This window comes from Bombina bombina, chromosome 4 (genome assembly GCF_027579735.1).
Source record: "Bombina bombina isolate aBomBom1 chromosome 4, aBomBom1.pri, whole genome shotgun sequence".
Classification (NCBI taxonomy): Eukaryota; Metazoa; Chordata; class Amphibia; order Anura; family Bombinatoridae; genus Bombina; species Bombina bombina.
The window spans coordinates 156,114,897-156,137,907 of record NC_069502.1 but is presented as its reverse complement, the minus strand read 5'-3'; the positions used below and the strand labels follow the sequence as shown (position 1 = coordinate 156,137,907).

Here is a 23,011-nt window from a genome sequence, read left to right as displayed (position 1 = left end):
ACTTGGAAGGAAAGTGTATATCCTACTCTAAAGCATTACAAACAGTTAAAGGGACAGTCTAATCCAAAATAAACTTTTTGGACAAACAGATAGAGAATGTAATTTTAAACAATTTTCCAATTTACTTTTATCACCAATTTTGCTTCTCTTGGTATTCTTAGTTGAAAGCTAAACCTAGGAGGTTCATATGCTAAGTTCTAAGACCTTGAAGGCCACCTCTTTACTCAGGGCATTTTGACAATTTTTCACCACTAGAGGGTGTTAGTTCATGCGTGCCATATAGATAACACTGTGCTCATGCACGTGGAGTTCCAGGGAGCCAGCTCTGATTGTCTAAAATGGATGTCTGTCAAAAGAACTGAAATAAGGGGGCAGTTTGCAGAGGCTTATATACAAGGTAATCACAGAGGTAAAAAGTGTATTAATATAACTGTGTTGGTTATGCAGAACTGGGGAATGGGTAATAAAGGGATTATCTATCTTTTTAAACAATAGAAATCCTGGTGTAGACTGTCCCTTTAATACTAAAAGTAATTACTATACACTAGTTTGCTAAGCATGACAATAAATACATTTACAAGCCAAAAAATCAGGAAAAATGCCAAGCACCAAACATTGTTATATAAAAAGCTTAGACTTTATTAATAATAATCATTAAAATGTATACAAAAAGAGTGTGGGGTAACCCCCAAGGGGGACTATGAGTACGGCTTTCCTAGCCGAAACGCGTTAGTCTTGTTTTGGGGGTTACCCCACGCTCTTTTTGGATACATTTTAATGATTATTATTAATAAAGTCTAAGCTTTTTATATAACAATTTTTGGTGCTTGGCGTTTTTCCTGATTTTTTGGCTTGTAATTATTTGCCACAAGCCAGCACCTATCTGCATAGCCCACCGGAGCTACCCTGAGTGAGAGGGAACAAGTCCATGGGAGTATTGCCCTTGATTTTTTGGGGGCCGCCTACACTAAATACCTGATTGAGCCCACCGGAACCTTTCTAAATAAGTGGATACTGCTCTAAGAGTCTACAGTTTGCTGGGTGCTGTGTTCAGTGGAACCGACTATTTACAATTACGAGATCTGTCAGTGCGGTCTTTGGATTCCCTTACCCGATATCCAAAACACAGAGGCAGGAGTGACACGCAGGATACGTCACCTTACACTGACAAATTGGAACAGAGGCAGGAGTGACACGCAGGATACGTCACCTTACCCGGACCAATTGGGACGACGGATAATACAGCACACATATGTCCCTATACTTGGAGGACGCCCAGCTGGTTGAACGCTCGATCCGCGGATGGTGGACAGGCTGGAGCATGGAAGAGCACAACTTTTGAGCCGGTGAGAAATATTAACGTCCCCAAATAAACAACTTGTAGATAATTAAAGTTATAATAGTGTTATCAAATGTTTGGGTATACACGATGGGGCCCTCACATTTTATACTTTATGCTGTGAACAAGACTTTGGGGCTGCTATTGTCCTGCAACTGTGTGAGTGTGTTTGGAGAAAAGGACATATATATATTTTTGTACAGACTGTATCATATAATGTTTCAATTTGCTTAAGGATAAGCTCATCAGGTATTATTTCAATTGTGTAAGGCTGAATGGAAGCACATACAATATTAGTGCTACATTGTGGAATGGACATATAAGCACACTCAGGCCTAGATTTGGAGTTCGGCGGTAGCCGTCAAAACCAGCGTTAGAGGCTCCTAACGCTGGTTTTGGCCGCCCGCTGGTATTTGGAGTCAGTGATTAAAGGGTCTAACGCTCACTTTACAGCCGCGACTTTTCCATACCGCAGATCCCCCTACGCCATTTGCGTAGCCTATCTTTTCAATGGGATCTTTCTAACGCCGGTATTTAGAGTCGTTTCTGAAGTGAGCGTTAGAGCTCTAACGACAAAACTCCAGCCGCCTGAAAATAGCAGGAGTTAAGAGCTTTCTGGCTAACGCCGGTTCATAAAGCTCTTAACTACTGTACCCTAAAGTACACTAACACCCATAAACTACCTATGTACCCCTAAACCGAGGTCCCCCCACACCGCCGCCACTCGATTAAAATTTTTAACCCCTAATCTGCCGACCGCCACCTACGTTATATTTATGTACCCCTAATCTGCTGCCCCTAACCCCGCCGACCCCTGTATTATATTTATTAACCCCTAACTTGCCCCCCACAACGTCGCCGCCAGCTACTTACAATAATTAACCCCTAATCTTCCGACCGCAAATCGCCGCCACCTACGTTATCCCTATGTACCCCTAATCTGCTGCCCCTAACATCGCCGACCCCTATATTATATTTATTAACCCCTAATCTGCCCCCCTCAACGTCGCCGACACCTGCCTACACTTATTAACCCCTAATCTGCCGAGCGGACCTGAGCGCTACTATAATAAAGTTATTAACCCCTAATCCGCCTCACTAACCCTATCATAAATAGTATTAACCCCTAATCTGCCCTCCCTAACATCGCCGACACCTAACTTCAATTATTAACCCCTAATCTGCCGACCGGAGCTCACCGATATTCTAATAAATGTATTAACCCCTAAAGCTAAGTCTAACCCTAACACTAACACCCCCCTAAGTTAAATATAATTTTTATCTAACGAAATAAATTAACTCTTATTAAATAAATTATTCCTATTTAAAGCTAAATACTTACCTGTAAAATAAATCCTAATATAGCTACAATATAAATTATAATTATATTATAGCTATTTTAGGATTAATATTTATTTTACAGGCAACTTTGTAATTATTTTAACCAGGTACAATAGCTATTAAATAGTTAAGAACTATTTAATAGTTACCTAGTTAAAATAATAACAAATTTACCTGTAAAATAAATCCTAACCTAAGTTATAATTAAACCTAACACTAGACTATCAATAAAATAATTAAATAAACTACCTACAATTACCTACAATTAACCTAACACTACACTATCAATAAATTAATTAAACACAATTGCTACAAATAAATACAATTAAATAAACTAGCTAATGTACAAAAAATAAAAAAGAACTAAGTTACAGAAAATAAAAAAATATTTACAAACATAAGAAAAATATTACAACAATTTTAAACTAATTACACCTACTCTAAGCCCCCTAATAAAATAACAAAGCCCCCCAAAATAAAAAATTCCCTACCCTATTCTAAATTAAAAAAGTTACAAGCTCTTTTACCTTACCAGCCCTGAACAGGGCCCTTTGCGGGGCATGCCCCAAGAATTTCAGCTCTTTTGCCTGTAAAAAAAAACATACAATACCCCCCCCCCAACATTACAACCCACCACCCACATACCCCTAATCTAACCCAAACCCCCTTAAATAAACCTAACACTAATCCCCTGAAGATCTTCCTACCTTGTCTTCACCATCCAGGTATCACCGATCCGTCCTGGCTCCAAGATCTTCATCCAACCCAAGCGGGGGTTGGCGATCCATAATCCGGTGCTCCAAAGTCTTCCTCCTATCCGGCAAGAAGAGGACATCCGGACCGGCAAACATCTTCTCCAAGCGGCATCTTCGATCTTCTTCCATCCGGTGCGGAGCGGGTCCATCTTGAAGCAGGCGACGCGGATCCATCCTCTTCTTCCGATGTCTCCCGACTAATGACGGTTCCTTTAAGGGACGTCATCCAAGATGGCGTCCCTCGAATTCCGATTGGCTGATAGGATTCTATCAGCCAATCGGAATTAAGGTAGGAATTTTCTGATTGGCTGATGGAATCAGCCAATCAGAATCAAGTTCAATCCGATTGGCTGATCCAATCAGCCAATCAGATTGAGCTCGCATTCTATTGGCTGTTCCGATCAGCCAATAGAATGCGAGCTTTTTTTGAGGCCGGCCGCGTCCGTAAGCAACTCTGGTATCGAGAGTTGCATTTGCGGTAAAAATGCTCTACGCTCCTTTTTTGGAGCCTAACGCAGCATTTGTTTTAACTCTCGATACCAGAGTTAAATTTATGGTGCGGCCAGAAAAAAGCCCGCGGAGCGTTAACAGCCCTTTTACCGCCGAACTCCAAATCTAGGCCTCAGTGATTTATAGTAATTTGATGTTCTCCTGAGGGTAGTCTTAAGTTTATTTATTTAATCCGGTTAACCCATAGTGGGGCATTGTATAGTCCAGTTGGGACTCTTTTTTTCTATTTTTGAATAAATACATTTAAACAAATGCATAAGGTTCTATTTTTCAACTGGTGGGTAGACGAGGTTTGCTCACACAAGCCTGAAATGCTGGGGGCTCGAAGCAGCTCCCGCAGCCTAATAAATGGAGACCCATAGTACTGTCTTCATTACTCAATTTCTACAACTGTTTTGTATAAATTATGTTAAGATAATAGGCCCCATTTATTTACATGTGACCTCGGGCAAGGATCCTCGGCAGGGAAAATAAGCGACTGTGTTTGTGGGGAGTGAAGCGGCATCTGCTGCCAGAATTTCAGATTGCACAAGCAACAAGTTTTGTAGCCCCACCCCCTACTCTCTCACAACCAATTGCACGGAAGCAGTGCTTCTCAATCCTGGACAAATACGCGCACCAGGGCTCTAAAGTCTTATATTATAAAGAAAGCAAATTAGCTATATTATAAATAATAATAATGTTAACAATACTGCTAATACCATTACTATTAAAATATAAGTAATAATAACAATAGAGAAGGTTTGAAAATGTAACCAAACTGGGGAATACAGAGGTATCAAGAATACACTTCCCAAGAAACTGAACACACATTTACTTTGCTGCACATAGAATGGGTATAGAGGCTGCAAAAAATATTCTCATCCAAAAATAGGTAATCTGATTTTAGTGCTGTGCACAAACTAGCATTTCCTGTTAGTTAAAAAAGCAACTATTGCCATGCAACAAAAGTGTTCAACACTTTTAAATTGTTAATTGGTTTTCTTTCAAATGCATGACAAAGCTACTCACAGCACTCTCAGCGGTATACATGACATATAATGTTATCCATAAGACAATACCTATGACATCACTGTTCACGTGTTATAGCATCAATGAAGTTGAAATGACACTAAAGCAAAATTTACAATTTTGTAATTCAGAAAGAGCATGTAATTTAAACATGTATTTGTCATCAAATTTACATTTTACTTATCCCACCTCACAGCAGGGGCAGTTGTTTTGAGCCTGTAAATAAAAAAATACTTTGTAAAAGGACAGCTGCTTAATTTGGGATGGGTGGGTGCTGTCTTTATGTGTATACTTTCTGAGGCACCAGTCCTGCTCACATTGCATATCCATATGAGTCTCTGATTGGCAGATGGCTGTCACATAATAAATGGGACAGAAAAATAAAAGGAAACTTTGAAATCTATCAGAAACCCTTGATAAACTAATGTTTATTAAAGGGACAATGAACTCAATTTTTTTTATTTTGTGATTCAGATAGAGCATGAAGTTTTAAGCAACTTTCTAATTTACTCTTATTATCAATTTTTCTTTATTCCCTTGGTATCTTTATTTGAAATGCAAAAATGTAAGTTTAGATGCCGGCCCATTTTTGGTGAACAACCTGGGTTGTCCTTGCTGATTGGTGGATAAATTCATCCACCAATAAAAAAGTGATGTTCAGAGGTCTGAACCAAAAAAAAGCCTAGATGTCTTCTTTTTGATCGGAACAGCCAATAGAATGCGAGCTCAATCTGATTGGCTGATCCAATCAGCCAATCGGATTGAAGTTGAATCTGATTGGCTGATTCAATCAGCCAATCAGATTTTTCCTACCTTAATTCCGATTGGCTGATAGAATCCTATCAGCCAATCGGAATTCGAGGGACGCCATCTTGGATGACGTCATTTAAAGGAACCTTCATTCGTCGTTAGTCCGTCGGTGAGGAAGGATGGCTCCGCGTCGGCTGCTTCAAGATGGACCCGCTCCGCTCCGAATGGAAGAAGATAGAAGATGCCGCCTGGATGAAGACTTACGACCCTCTGGAGGACCTCTTCTGGCCGGATAGGATGAAGACTTCGGACCCTCTGGAGGACCTCTTCTGGCCGGATAGGATGAAGACTTCGGACCCTCTTCTGGACGGATCGGTGATACCCGGTTGGGTGAATACAAGGTAGGGAGATCTTCAGGGGCTTAGTGTTAGGTTTTTTAAGGGGGGTTTGGGTGGGTTAGAGTAGGGGTATGTGGGTGGTGGGTTGTAATATTGGGGGGGTATTGTATGTTTTTTTTACAGGCAAAAGAGCTGATTTCTTTGGGGCATGCCCCGCAAAAAGCCCTTTTAAGGGCTGGTAAGGTAATAGAGCTGTTAACTTTTTATTTTAGAATAGGATAAGGCATTTTTTTATTTTGGGGGGCTTTGTTATTTTTTTAGGGGGCTTAGAGTAGGTGTAATTAGTTTAAAATTCTTGTAATTTTTTTTTTGTAATTTAGTGTTTTTTTGTAATTTAGTTTAGTTGATTTAATTGTAGGTAATTGTAGTTAATTTATTTATTGATAGTGTAGTGTTAGGTTTAATTGCAACTTAGGTTAGGATTTATTTTACAGGTAATTTTGTAATTATTTTAACTAGGTAGCTATTAAATAGTTAATAACTATTTAATAGCTATTGTACCTAGTTAAAATAAATACAAAGTTGTCTGTAAAATAAATATAAATCCTAAAATAGCTACAATATAATTATTATTTATATTGTAGCTATATTAGGGTTTATTTTACAGGTAAGTATTTAGCTTTAAATAGGATTAATCTATTTAATAAGAAATAATTTATTTTGTTAGATTAAAATTATATTTAATTTAGGGGGGTGTTAGGGTTAGACTTAGCTTTAGGGGTTAATGCATTTATTAGAGTAGCGGCGAGGTCCGGTCGGCAGATTAGGGGTTAATACTTGAAGTTAGGTATCGCAGATGTTAGGGAGGGCAGATTAGGGGTTAATAAAATTTATTATAGGGTTTGCGAGGCGGGAGTGAGGCGGTTTAGGGGTTAATACATTTATTAGAGTAGCGGCGAGGTCCGGTCGGCAGATTAGGGGTTAATAAGTGTAGGTAGGTAGCGGCGACGTTGGGGGGGGGGCGGATTAGGGGTTAATAAATATTATATAGGTGTTGGCGGTGTTAGGGGCAGCAGATTAGGGTTTATAGGGATAATGTAGGTGGCGGCGGTGTCCGGTCGGCAGATTAGGTGTTAACATTTTTTATTAGAGTGGCGGAGATGTGGGGGGACCTCAGTTTAGGGGTACATAGGTGTTAGTGTACTTTAGAGCACAGTAGTTAAGAGCTTTATAAACCGGCGTTAGCCCATAAAGATCTTAACTCCTGTTTCTTTTCTATGGCTGGAGTCTTGTCGGTAGAGGTGTAATGCTCACTTCAGCCAAGACTCCAAATACCAGCGTTAGGAAGATCCCATTGAAAAGATAGGATACGCAATTGGCGTAAGGGGATCTGCGGTATGGAAAAGTCGTGGCTGGAAAGTGAGCGTTAGACCCTTTCCTGACTGACTCTAAATACCAGCGGGCGGTAAAAATCAGCGTTAGGACCCCTTAACGCTGCTTTTGACGGCTAACGCAGAACTCTAAATCTAGGCGTAAGAGAATCCAAAAGCAGATGATCCACCCATATATAAGGACAGGTCTTTTTTAAACTTAAAATATAATTTTTTATATGGAGAAAATAAAACATATGTTTTTTTTGAACCGCTGGAAACAGTTTTTGAAACTCAAGAAAGGTATATAATCTATCCGACTTATTGTCATAAGAATCTTTCACAATCAACGATTTAGATGGTGAACATTATCGAATTTATACACCATATTGCCCAATGGGAAGTGTCCATTTCCCTTTATCAGTAACCATTTAGAAACATTTGACATTATACCCATACGTTTAGACAAATTTCTCCAGACCCCTAATATATCCCTATATAGGGGATGGTTGGAAATATTTTCCCCCAATTCCTTATTTGACGCATGCACCACAAAGTTCAGAGAGAACGGGGAACAGATCTGCAATTCTAAGGACTCATCAGAAAATCTGAAGGATTGCAGTATCCAATCCACTGGGAAGCGTAAAATGGAAGCATAATTATAATCTTCCATGTTAGATAAAGCCAGGCCTCCTTTACAACCTGGTTGGTATAAGTTAGCAAGTTTAATTCTTGCTTTCCTTCCGCTCCATAAAAAATATCTCAAGGATAGATTGAAACACCAAAGATCAAGTTTCTTGATCAATAAAGAAGCATCCTCAGCATGTAAACAATCTTGGGGACGATAAACATCTTAAAAAGAGCTATTTTACCTGTCAAGGAAACTGGGAGTTTTGCCCAGCTCTTCAATTTATCCCCACTATCACCAAGAATAGTTGAGACATTATCCTTATACCAAATTTTTTAATCCCAAATATTCCAATGTTTTGGTTTCTATAAATTGATAGCTAAAAGAAGCCTCTAGGTCTTTTTTTTTTTGCTAAATCATTTTAGATTTTGTCAGTTTTGTCTTGTAACCATAGACTTCACTATATTGCTCTAGGAGATTCACTATTTTCTCAGTCTGATTTCTTGGATCAGACACAAATAATAAAAGATCATCCGCAAATAATGCGGTTTTATGTGTAATACTACCTATACTAATTCCAGTTAACAGTTCCCTCAATTTAATAGCCAGAGGGTCTATTATCAAGTCAAATAATAAAGGGGACAGGGGGCAACCTTGACGAGTTCCTCTTGTCAAAGAAAATGAATTTGAGATACCATTATTAATCAATATAGAAGCCGTTATATCCAAATAAATTAGAGCTGCAACAACTAATCGTCATAATCGATAATAATCGATTATGAAAATAGTTGTCAACGAATCTCATAATCGATTAATCGACTAGTTGGTTTGCAATTAGTTGGTCTGTGCACAACACCAGCTGCTTCACTCCAATGAACTCCTGCACATGGTATTGTGTTTTATGGTTATGTCCTTAGCCTACAGGACGTCTACAAACGTCTACTTATCACTTTTTCAGGACAGTATACATTTACAACTACCCCTGGCTTATGTGCAACCCAGATATAATAGTCATCATTTGGATTGTTTATATTAAATCTGGTGATTTGGAACTATGCTTTGCATGATATAGTGCCAAGCTTGTTGTTTACACCTTGCCCCTAGATTGATGGGAGTTATTTAAATTGATGTGCACTTTTATCTGTTTGCACAATTATTAGTGTATTGCTTGTTATTGCTGATTATATGTACTGTATAAATTAATGTGTAAGGCTTTGTCCTGTTATTGATATATAGTCCTTGGCGCTTTTGATTTTTATTGTTTTTTTTATATTTTTAATCAATTGTGATATGTACCAGATTCAACCTTTATAAGTATATATTCGTGATTTTTAGAGCGGACTAGATATTTTCCTTAACCTTATAGCTGGTTATTTACCATTGCATATAGATATTCGAGATATTTTTATGTTAGAATGAAGTTAAGGGTTACTTTATTGAGAGGCCCCTTGCCAAGGTAGAAACACTTAGCATTGGTTAAGAGCTAACAAAGATAAATATCCCACTTTGGTGAAATTAGCAAAACCCTACTTATACACCTCAACAGCCTTTTCTCTGCTGCAGGAAATATAGCTGCAAACAGAGAACCAGCCTTAGCCAGACGCAAGTGGACATGTTGAGATTTTTGCATTTCAATGTAAAGTTTCTGAAAGAGTGAATAACAGAATGTTATTAACAGTGATAGTCTAACTCTTTCTAGTTCTACCTCTATTCAAACCGTTTGTTGTTTTGTTTTGTTTAATTATAAAACTGTGCTCTGCTGCTTAAAAATTGAAGAAACAGTTGTGTTAATGTAAAGTTTTAGTCTGAAGTTTATATTTGTAACACTCATTATGTGGATTTTATTTAAAACATAGAAAACTATTATTGATTATCTTTTTATCCGATTAGTCGATTAATCGAAAAAATTATCGGCCGATTAATCGATTATGAAAATAATCGTTAGTTGCAGCCCTAAAATAAATATTATTATTTTTTAAAAACAGTACTTATAAAAACACATTTTTACACAGTGCACAGCTTAAAAAAGCAAAACTCTATTGCAAAAGAGAAAAAGCTGCGGCTATTTTCTTCTATTGGTCATTAATATCCTTTACATAAAATTGTTCTTTAAAAAAAAAGTTAAAACATGTTAATTTAGATAACAAAATGACTTAATATACATAATATACACCTAAATTACGATTTTTGCGTTACGGTGCAGTACGGCTTTTAAAGCTGAAAAAAAAATGGCCATTACACTGGAATGGCCAAGAACGCATATTACGAGTCGTGTCAGTATAGCTATACCACAAGCTTTTTAGCCTGTAATGCAACATCCATTCCGCACTCAAAAAAATTACATTTTTGTGCAGGATTTTCATAGTGCCGGTATTACAGGTTGTGCGTTAAGGCTAAAATGCTTGCGTTACAGCCTATATCTACACGATCCATAACGCCATCTGAGACCAGTAGTTATGGATTTTGCAAAACAAAAATATTTCACAAAACTCATAACGAAACTGTTACAAAGTACACCACTAACACCCATAAACTACCTATTAACCCCTAAACCGCTGCCCTCAGCATCACAAACACTATATTCAACTTATTAACCACTAATCTGCCGCCCACCCACATCGCGACTATTAAAGTTATTAACCCTTAATCTGCCATCCACCTACATCGCCGCCACTAAATTTAAATATATCAACCCCCTAAACCGGCGCTCCCCGACATCGCCGACGTGTTTATTATTTTTTGTAATTTTAGTTTTTTTTCTTAGTGTTAGGTATTTTTAAATTTGTAATTTAGATTTTTTAATTGGTAGCTTATTTTATTTTATCAGAATAGTTATGTTAGGTTAATTTATAGTTTAATGTTAGGTATATTTTTATTTCACAGGTAAGTTTTTATCTATTTAAATATAGTTATATTGTAATTTTAATTTAAAGTTAGGGGGTGTTAGGTTTAGGGGTTAATAGTTAAATTTAGTGTTTTGCGATGTGGTGGGCTGGTGTTTTAGGGGTTAATATGTTTATTTAGTGGCGGCAATGTGGGGGGCCAGAGGTTTTGGAGTTAATCATTTTATTTAGTGGTGGCGATGTCAGGGAGCAGCGGATAAGGGGTTAAATAACTTTATTTAGGTGTCAGCGATGTTGGGGGCGGCAAATTAGGGGTGTTTAGACTAGGGGTATATGTTAGGGGTTTAAACGTAACTTTTTTTCCCTATAGACATCAATGGGGTTGCATTACGGAGATTTTTCATTCCGCACTTCAGGTGTTTTTTTCAAACACTCTCTCCCCATTGATGTCTATGGAGGAAAGCGTGCACAAGCTCGTCAAATCAGCCCTTGGCTTTTGTGCGGTATGGAGCTCAACGCCACCATATTGCACATGCACACACAAGGAGGCTTATAGCAAGCGCTATGGAGAGTGAAATAACATAACTTTTTTGGCGTTAGTTTCGCACCCTGTTTAGCGCAAAACACATAATCTAGGCGCTAGTATTTTACAATATAATGCATATATAAAAAACTACAGTATATACACATACAGTACAACAAGAAAAACACAGCTCATATAGGTTTCTTATTAAGTATTTTTTGATTTATTTTGTTCTTTATTTACAATGGTTATTGCATACATAGCAAATATATAAACATTCCATGGGAGCAACCTGTATTATATGGGTAGAAATCACTGGGGATTTCTAATGCTCTGAAGGATATCGGCCTACTTGCCACCCTTTTAGTGGAAAGATTAACAATTGTAAGACATGTACTGCATTTATATTGCATTACATCATTTGAACTCGTACTAAACAGAAACCCTTTTTATATTTAGTGAACGCACATTATATGCTGTGTAAACATGCTTTGAAAACAACCCCCTCAACCGTGTTGAGATCTGCATTCACTGGCGATGTGGTTGGATAGTTAAAAAGGCAGAGAGCTCTATACTATCTTATGGAAGGCACATCGCCCCTCATCTGTACAGTCCTTTCCAGGACTGGTGAGACTGCAATGTGCAATTCCCGGCAGACCTGGCAATCTTTAGAAGATCGGGCCCTGAAAGAGAAGCCTCAGACACCTTCTCCTCTCTCCAGATTCTAAGACCCAACGTTGTTATTCTATTATCAAATTTACATTGTTCTGTTGGCATGAGAAGCTCATGAGGGAGCATGTGACTTGAGCATTTTATGAAAGCACTGTTTGCAACAATTAGTAACATTGTCCTAAACATTGTTGCAAACACCACTGCCATACAATGGTTCAAAAACAAACAAAAACAGTTTCTAAAATTTAATTTTCAAAAATAATTATAAAAGTTTAAGTTTTCCATCTCCTTGTAGCCGAATAAGCAACAATAAGTGGAATATTAGCAGAATAAAGGGTCAATGTGATGATGGTGGTAGCACAGGATGATATATTAACAATGGATCAAAAATGTTCCCAGTTCTCTCTTTTTTTTTTTTGCAAAAGTAACTAAGATTAAAAATAGACAAAGTAATATGAATCTAGGCTTTTCTGTATATTTAACATTGAATGGACTAGTAACCTTATCTTTTACTACTATTTACATTTTGTTGCTATAGTGATATTATCCACCCCTAGAGATGCAAATGGTGTATCTACAAAAACACTCCAGTGAATCATGAAACCCATTAGACCTTTTAGGGCAAGATTACAAATGGAGCGCTAATTTGTTGCGGGATCGCAAACTTTTACGCGTGCGTGATAAATGACCAGCCATTACAAGTGACTGGTTATTGCTACCGCGAGCATGCAGTGGCAATTAGCGCTCAAAAAAATTAATCAGAGGTCAGACCTCTGGTTAAGTTTTTTTTTTAAAAGTGCCCAAATTAAAGTATTGTTTAGTTTTTTATAAAAAAAATTAAAAAAAAGTTTTGTTTTATTTTTTAATAAAAAAAAAACAACAAAAAACTGCACTAAGCAGTCTTTGGGGGCTAAAGTTGGCGGGTGTAGGGTATTAGAAATAAAAAAAAATTCTGAGACAGGATCAGATTGAGACATCTTGCAAATATAAAAGAAAAAACAACATATAAAGCAAAATTATCAATTTCCTTATATGGCAGTTTCAGGAATGAGAAAAAAATGCAAACAGCATAGCCCTCTGAGCATAGAAAAAGGCAAGGAGCATATAGGAAGTGGGGTTTAAATAAATCATTTATTTGGCACCAAGTATGACGCACAACGCAAAATTAATTTTTTTGGTGCTAACAACATCCGGAAATGACGCAACTCGCATCATGGCAGACACATCCTTGTGCAAGGAAACCTGGAATCAGCTAAGACGCCGAAAATGACAAATTTGCGTCACCAAACATACCTTTGCGCCAAAAAAATTCTCGCTCCAAGAATGACGCAATAAATATCAGCATTATGCAACCTCGCAAGTCTAATTTTGCCCGCAAAAATTAATGAAAAAGCAGTCAATTTAAAGAAAAGACTATACCCCAGGTAAGAAAAAAATAACTTCCTAAATATATTTTCCCAATTTGGAAACTGATAGTCTGCAAAAGGAAACATACATAAACCTGACTCATGGCAAATATAAGTACAATACATATATTTAGAGCTTTATATTAATACATAAAGTGCCAAACCATAGCTGAGAGTGTCTTAAGTAATGAAAACATACTTACCGAAAGACACCCATCCACATATAGCAGATAGCTAAACCAGTACTGAAACAGTTATCAGTAAAGGTAATGGAATATGAGAGTATATTGTTGATCTGAAAAGGGAGGTAGGAGATGAATATCTACGAGGGCTTCAAAATGCTGAGAAGCGCATATCACAGAAGAAAATCAAGCACAAACTTACTTCACCACCTCCGTAGGGAGGCAAAGTTTGTAAAACTGAATTGTGGGTGTGGTGAGGGTTGTATTTATAGGTATTTTGAGGTTTGGGAAACTTTGCCCCTCCTAGTAGGATTGTATATCCCAAACGTCACTAGCTCATGGACTCTTGCCAATTACATGAAAGAAAAGTGCCTTTACATTGCGGTCTATGGGAACTGTGTGTTCCCAATAAATGTATATGCTTATATACATATATATTTGTGTGTTAATATATGTATATACACATATTAACACATAAATATATATGTATGTAAGCAAATGCATATATATTTATATTTGCTGCCCATCGCTGCGCTAGTGAGACACGTCATGAGAATGAGGCTTCCATTGGAGCGTGCTCTTGTGAGCACAAGTGCACTGCGAACACGAGGTCGCGTTTGCATTGCACCGCATGCATTGGTATTACTAAGTTGAGTGTAAATATCGATTTCGCAGAAGCGATATTTTGCGCTCAACTTGTAATTTGGCCCTTATTTAGCACTTAGGCTAAGATATTCAAAACCACTCTGATTAAGTGAGATATTCTAAAACGATTCTCCGGCACTGCAAGATCCCTAGTGAAATTTTCAAAAAGCAGATTTTGGTTTACTTCTCCAAAGGCCTTTCTGTATGAAAAGGAGACAGAAGCCCAGTGCCATATATCACTGCAAGACATGACAGTTCTGCTGCATTTGCACTTTGTGCTTTCTATTTTATATCACTTTACACTTCATATTACATTTTAATATATTTAAACTTTGCACTTTCTATTCTCTATTTTATTTTATATATAGCAGTGTATTCAGGATTGTGATTTTACAAATTCTGATTATGCCTTCACAGTTTTTGTGTAACTTCACTCCACTTGTAATCTAAGCCTGAATTTCCTAAGAAAACGGGAGGAACCGGAAAATCCCATAGAGATGAAAGATGCCTTCCATAAAAAGTAATGAAGCTCTCTGGGATACAAAATTTCATATTGGAAAGAGAAAGTAACTGGAGAACCCCTGGGGCTGATATAAAGGCTGCGTTTGCATCAATTACAAATTAAACTAAAATGTTACTTTTCTTTATATTTTAGTATATAATACTTTTCTATTAGTTAAAATAAGTGTATTGTGTATTTTGAGCAAACTTCACCTGTATACAGCTGACAAGACTCATCAGTGACACAGCTTGTTTAAAATGCTTAAAGAATTTCACAAGACTTGTGAGAAATACCCTGGGAACTCCCTTGTTCAGCATAGGGAACTGCCCTGTCCCTCCCACTTTCTGAAACTGTTTATAATGGAGAAAATACAATGTGCAATGTAATTTTTAAAAGCTACACAGAAATATACAAAGTATGATCCTAAGTCATTAAAGTAACAAACATTTTCAAAGCATAATCAGGATGTGTAAAATCACTGCTAGATCAACATTTAAATGTATTAAAATACAAATGAGAAAGTGTAAAGCTTAAATGCAATAAAACTAAAAGCACAATTCACAAAGTGTAAGTGTAACAAAACTCTCATATCATGCAGTGTTATATTGCACTGGGCTTGTCTCTGCTTCAGACATACATGAGAGATCTTGCCATGCTGGAGAGTTACGCCCTTTTTCTTTTGAAAATTCAGTGAGTTAAACCTTTTTAAAGTCTAAACTACAATTTCTCTCCAAGCTGGAGAATTTTTGAATATCAGGGCTATAGTCATTATATTGACTGTTTAAAATAATACTGCACAGATGATGATATTGTGCATCTGATCTCAGAGCAAAGCATATGTAAATTAATGGATACATTATTTACCCATCTCTTTTTTTACAAACAACTAACTTTAACCTTTTAACACTGTTACGATATTGTATTTCATCCGAATTTTTCTGGACTTTAACGCCGATGGACGGAATACAATGTCATAACCGGGTGGCTTTCCTGAAGCCACTGGCGCTTCCCTGATGGGATCGTGGTCTGGAGGGCGTGCCTAGCATTATAGGGAAGCCCCCCTGACGCGATCCCATCATTGAAATCTTGTGATCACGTGCACAATCATAACATTTCAAATTGTTTACATCGGAACAGTTATTCCGATATAGACACTTAAACCCCGGCAGGAAAGGGTTAATATGTTATATACATTATGTTATAGATTATAAAAAAAAATACTAACAAAATAAATTACATACATTTAGAAAGTAATTAACTCTTCAAATCATATTATAAATTGTTAATCTACCAGAGCCTTATAGATTAAAAGAACAGTAAACACATGATAATAATAAGACATTTCTGTTGTCTTTATACAGAATAACATAACAGCCAAGTCTAAACAATTGTTTGCTGCAAGTATTTTTCAATAGTCAAACTTCACCCACAACCTGCCTTATTTAGAGGAGAGAATCAGGCCTTGAGTCTGTAGACCACAAGGCTAGCCACGGTCATTATGTTAGTAAAAAGTGCATTGTTTTACCTTGGTTATCTGCTGGAGTCAATTAAGGAAAGATATGTAGCAGTGTTAGCCTTGAGGAGTCGGTAGTGTAGTGTGCATTTGCAGTTGAGAAACAGAAAATCAACAATTTTCGCATCCAAATGACATGACAAGGGGGCAAAATAAATAAAGTATAATGCAAGGTTGTTACTACACTACTACACATATATAAAACGTAAACTGTTTACTGTCCCTTTAATCTATTTAGTGACATTAGTCTGACAAGGAGAGCAATTTGCTAACGTGGTTGCTGTATTTATAATTGCTTTGCAAAGCTCCTAGTCAAGAAACATATATATTTATTCTGCTAGTCGTCTATGTATCATTAGGATGGTTATATCAGGGTATGAAAGTTACAGCTGAACATACGTACAGCATAACATAAATAACAGAGAGCTAACATTATTTTTTTATATAAGTTAATAAATCTTGAATACACGTAAAACAGAAGAGATAAGTAATTTAACACTGGTTATGTGAAGGGGGTAAAATAAAAGAACAAACTGAATCTAATACAAAATAAATAAATAAATAAACACTTCTCATATCACTATGCAAATGTATCTGCAGAAAACAGAATAAGCCTGCTGCTTGGAAGTCTTTGGTAATTACAATGCATCATTTTAACTAAGCCGCACACACAGTGTTCCCAAACGATGAATATTCAAAAGTTTCAAAATGATTTATGACAAAAACATGCATTTGATCAGGTGTTGCCGTTTCCACAAGGAACAGTCTGCCATCTTGATCCTTTAAAAAAATAGTTACGTTAAAGACTTCTAGTGTAGAACATCTGGTCATTTCCTCTTAGAAAATTCATATGAGACACATTAAGCTGCAGAGAACAGTCCTATACATTATAATTAAAGGGATTCACGATGCTTTATACCTTACAATATAACAACTTTATGCAGATGTATTGCCTTAAAATATACATTTGGAATAACAAAAATGATAATGATAATTAGAATAAAACAAGCCAAGGAACAGTTCTCAGGTAAGCATTTTTGCTTTGACAAAAAGGAAATAATATATATATATTACCAATACAATTTCAAAACGATGCACCTTTTTAAGTCTAAAACACATACTAACCTTACAAGAAACACACACACAAAGCATATGTTTTTCTTCTTTAAAATGCAAAAGACAGCAATGCCTTTGGTGAATGTATGCTCAATGCATAACTCTAGTCTACCAAATGGTATTGCCCAGTGAAAGCATTCTATAAGGAAACGTGTATGCAACTGTGTGTGTGCAGTACGGTTTTAAGACCAAAGCTAGTTAAAAGGGAACATCATGTATACCAAAACAAGGGTTAAAGGGGAAAACAATCTTGGTGTATACTATGTCTTCTGCAGGGTTAACCGTGGGAAAACAAGGGGTTATTACAGGTGACAGCAGCTTTTCAGCAAAGGACAGCAATAGAAGGTGGAACCTTAGCACTTAGCAAGAAGAGGAATCCCTGAGCGTCAATGGTAATAAAAGGCAGCATGTTTAAAGGGACACTCAAGTCAAAATTAAACTTTCATGATTCAGATAGCGCAGTGGTCTCAAAGTACCGGCCCTCAATATATTTTCATCTGGCCTTTCCTCGTTTAATAGGTGAACTATTAATTTGGATGTAAATTTTTTGTTGGGTTCTAAGACGTGTAACTAGTTGATGTTCTATGTAGGCAATCACACGATAAATATGAAGACAAGTGTCCAGTGTAGACTCCCACCATGCACTGCGTTGGGTACATATCACTTTTTATGTTGCTATACAGTTCCAAGAAGATCACTTCACTTGGCACTCACAATATGAATATAGACAACTGTGAATGTATATTATGGGCTACAACTGGTGGGAGTTGCACTATTACTTGGCTTAATACCATTTCCTAGTATATCTTATTCCGGAGCACTTACTCAATTCTTGCGGCCCCTATGGGAGAATACTTGGCCAGTGGCCCCCAGATACTTTTGTCAGAAAAAAATCTACTACTCATTTAAAGTTCAGATTAATGGGCCGATTTATCAAAGCGTCAATCTCGGTGCATTCGCTGGAGTCAATACGCTCGCCAGACATCGCTGCCGCAAATCCACATACAACGACCTTATTTATTTATTTAAAAGTCTGTCAAAAACACATGCGTCAAGTACGGAGCGATGAGCATCGGACTGTTAATAAATAAGAGTCATCGAAGTCGTGGATATTCTGGTTTTTCCAACTTTATTTATACCATATTATTACTGTCCATAAACAAGCACATTTCTCTAAAGCTAATCTTTTATTTCTCATCTTTTAATGTCAAAGAAATAGCTAGATTTATACCTGAACAAACTAATATCTCATAGAAAGTTATTTTTTGTTTTATTGATTTGTTAAACAAAAAATCTGATATATGATATTTTCACATAAATTAATGTGTATTTGTATTTCGAGAAATCATGATATGACTATCTCATGTTTTTTCTTTTTTTTTAAATGATTATTAATGCTAGAATTTGTACATATATCTTTGCACATACTTGTATGTATGTATATATATATATTTATATATATATATATATATATATATATATATATATATATATATATATATATATATATATATATATATATATATATATGGTATGTCAGAAATCTTTTGCAAACATATTTACATGTCCCTACATTTTATTTTGTTCTAAACAATGTTGTCTTTCATATCTCTGTGTTTATTTATACCACTATATGTATATAGTGTAAATATATTATTATTCTGAGGAAGAATAATTGTGAATATAACATGTAATCAGGGTATCATAGGTATTTATTTGCAAACAATGGATATTTTAAGAGCTGGGCCAGTTTGCTCTCTGCACCTGTGTAACCCTTCCTGATTCCAGTGTAATTTTAAACACTGCCCCTACACAGATGTTATAAAATGGGCTGGCATATAAGATGTTATTTCTTAATGAAAAACATAATTTATGTAAGAACTTACCTGATAAATTCATTTCTTTCATATTAACAAGAGTCCATGAGCTAGTGACGTATGGGATATACATTCCTACCAGGAGGGGCAAAGTTTCCCAAACCTTAAAATGCCTATAAATACACCCCTCACCACACCCACAAATCAGTTTAACGAATAGCCAAGAAGTGGGGTGATAAGAAAAAAAGTGCGAAGCATATAAAATAAGGAATTGGAATAATTGTGCTTTATACAAAAAAATCATAACCACCACAAAAAAGGGTGGGCCTCATGGACTCTTGTTAATATGAAAGAAATGAATTTATCAGGTAAGTTCTTACATAAATTATGTTTTCTTTCATGTAATTAACAAGAGTCCATGAGCTAGTGACGTATGGGATAATGAATACCCAAGATGTGGATCTTTCCACACAAGAGTCACTAGAGAGGGAGGGATAAAATAAAGACAGCCAATTCCTGCTGAAAATAATCCACACCCAAAATAAAGTTTAATGAAAAACATAAACAGAAGATTCAAACCGAAACCACTGCCTGAAGTACCTTTCTACCAAAAACTGCTTCAGAAGAAGAGAATACATCAAAATGGTAGAATTTAGTAAAAGTATGCAAAGAGGACCAAGTCGCTGCTTTGCAAATCTGATCAACTGAAGCTTCATTCCTAAACGCCCAGGAAGTAGAAACTGACCTAGTAGAATGAGCTGTAATCCTCTGAGGCGGAGTCTTACCCGATTTAACATAGGCAAGATGAATTAAAGATTTCAACCAGGATGCCAAAGAAATGGCAGAAGCTTTCTGGCCTTTTCTAGAACCAGAAAAGATGACAAATAGACTAGAAGTCTTTCGGAAAGATTTAGTAGCTTCAACATAATATTTCAAAGCTCTAACAACATCCAAAGAATGTAACGATTTTTCCTTAGAATTCTTAGGATTAGGACATAATGAAGGAACCACGATTTCTCTACTAATGTTGTTGGAATTCACAACCTTAGGTAAAAATTCAAAAGAAGTTCGCAACACCGCCTTATCCTGATGAAAAATCAGAAAAGGAGACTCACAAGAAAGAGCAGATAATTCAGAAACTCTTCTGGCAGAAGAGATGGCCAAAAGGAACAAAACTTTCCAAGAAAGCAATTTAATGTCCAATGAATGCATAGGTTCAAACGGAGGAGCTTGAAGAGCTCCCAGAACCAAATTCAAACTCCATGGAGGAGAAATTGACTTAATGACAGGTTTTATACGAACCAAAGCTTGTACAAAACAATGAATATCAGGAAGAATAGCAATCTTTCTGTGAAAAAGAACAGAAAGAGCAGAGATTTGTCCTTTCAAGGAACTTGCGGACAAACCCTTATCTAAACCATCCTGAAGAAATTGTAATATTCTCGGAATTCTAAAAGAATACCAAGAAAAATGATGAGTAAGACACCAAGAAATATAAGTCTTCCAGACTCTATAATATATCTCTCTAGATAAAGATTTACGAGCCTGTAACATAGTATCAATCACAGAGTCAGAGAAACCTCTTTGACTAAGAATCAAGCGTTCAATCTCCATACCTTTAAATTTAAGGATTTCAGATCCGGATGGAAAAAAGGACCTTGCGACAGAAGGTCTGGTCTTAACGGAAGAGTCCATGGTTGGCAAGATGCCATCCGGACAAGATCCGCATACCAAAACCTGTGAGGCCATGCCGGAGCTATTAGCAGAACAAACGAGCATTCCCTCAGAATCTTGGAGATTACTCTTGGAAGAAGAACTAGAGGCGGAAAGATATAGGCAGGATGATACTTCCAAGGAAGTGATAATGCATCCACTGCCTCCGCCTGAGGATCCCGGGATCTGGATAGATACCTGGGAAGTTTCTTGTTTAGATGAGAGGCCATCAGATCTATCTCTGGAAGCCCCCACATTTGAACAATCTGAAGAAATACCTCTGGGTGAAGAGACCATTCGCCCGGATGCAACGTTTGGCGACTGAGATAATCCGCTTCCCAATTGTCTACACCTGGGATATGAACCGCAGAGATTAGACAGGAGCTGGATTCCGCCCAAACCAAAATTCGAGATACTTCTTTCATAGCCAGAGGACTGTGAGTCCCTCCTTGATGATTGATGTATGCCACAGTTGTGACATTGTCTGTCTGAAAACAAATGAACGATTCTCTCTTCAGAAGAGGCCAAAACTGAAGAGCTCTGAAAATTGCACGGAGTTCCAAAATATTGATCGGTAATCTCACCTCCTGAGATTCCCAAACTCCCTGTGCCGTCAGAGATCCCCACACAGCTCCCCAACCTGTGAGACTTGCATCTGTTGAAATTACAGTCCAGGTCGGAAGAACAAAAGAAGCCCCCTGAATTAAACGATGGTGATCTGTCCACCACGTTAGAGAGTGTCGAACAATCGGTTTTAAAGATATTAATTGATATATCTTCGTGTAATCCCTGCACCATTGGTTCAGCATACAGAGCTGAAGAGGTCGCATGTGAAAACGAGCAAAGGGGATCGCGTCCGATGCAGCAGTCATAAGACCTAGAATTTCCATGCATAAGGCTACCGAAGGGAATGATTGAGACTGAAGGTTTCGACAAGCTGTAATCAATTTTAGACGTCTCTTGTCTGTTAAAGACAGAGTCATGGACACTGAATCTATCTGGAAACCCAGAAAGGTTACCCTTGTTTGAGGAATCAAAGAACTTTTTGGTAAATTGATCCTCCAACCATGATCTTGAAGAAACAACACAAGTCGATTCGTATGAGACTCTGCTAAATGTAAAGACTGAGCAAGTACCAAGATATCGTCCAAATAAGGAAATACCACAATACCCTGTTCTCTGATTACAGACAGAAGGGCACCGAGAATCTTTGTGAAAATTCTTGGAGCTGTAGCAAGGCCAAACGGTAGAGCCACAAATTGGTAATGCTTGTCTAGAAAAGAGAATCTCAGGAACTGAAAATGATCTGGATGAATCGGAATATGCAGATATGCATCCTGTAAATCTATTGTGGACATATAATTCCCTTGCTGAACAAAAGGCAATATAGTCCTTACAGTTACCATCTTGAACGTTGGTATCCTTACATAACGATTCAAAAATTTTAGTTCCGGAACTGGAACTGGCATAATTACTCCAGCCAACTCTAGATCTGAAACACAATTCAGAAATGCTTGAGCTTTCACTGGATTTACTGGGACACGGGAAAGAAAAAATCTCTTTGCAGGAGGTCTCATCTTGAAACCAATTCTGTACCCTTCTGAAACAATGTTCTGAATCCAAAGATTGTGAACAGAATTGATCCAAATTTCTTTGAAAAAACGTAACCTGCCCCCTACCAGCTGAACTGGAATGAGGGCCGTACCTTCATGTGAACTTAGAAGCAGGCTTTGCCTTTCTAGCAGGCTTGGATTTATTCCAGACTGGAGATGGTTTCCAAACTGAAACTGCTCCTGAGGACGAAGGATCAGGCTTTTGTTCTTTGTTGAAACGAAAGGAACGAAAACGATTGTTAGCCCTGTTTTTACCTTTAGATTTTTTATCCTGTGGTAAAAAAGTTCCTTTCCCACCAGTAACAGTTGAAATAATAGAATCCAACTGAGAACCAAATAATTTGTTTCCCTGGAAAGAAATGGAAAGTAGAGTTGATTTAGAAGCCATATCAGCATTCCAAGTCTTAAGCCATAAAGCTCTTCT

The 23,011-nt window shown here is 37.1% G+C and overlaps 1 protein-coding gene across 3 annotated transcripts in view; it reads right to left on the bottom strand.

Moving 5' to 3' along the window:
- NBAS (NBAS subunit of NRZ tethering complex) overlaps nt 1-23,011 on the bottom strand; it is a 1,903,611-nt gene that overhangs the window by 479,519 nt on the left and 1,401,081 nt on the right. The window lies entirely within an intron of this gene.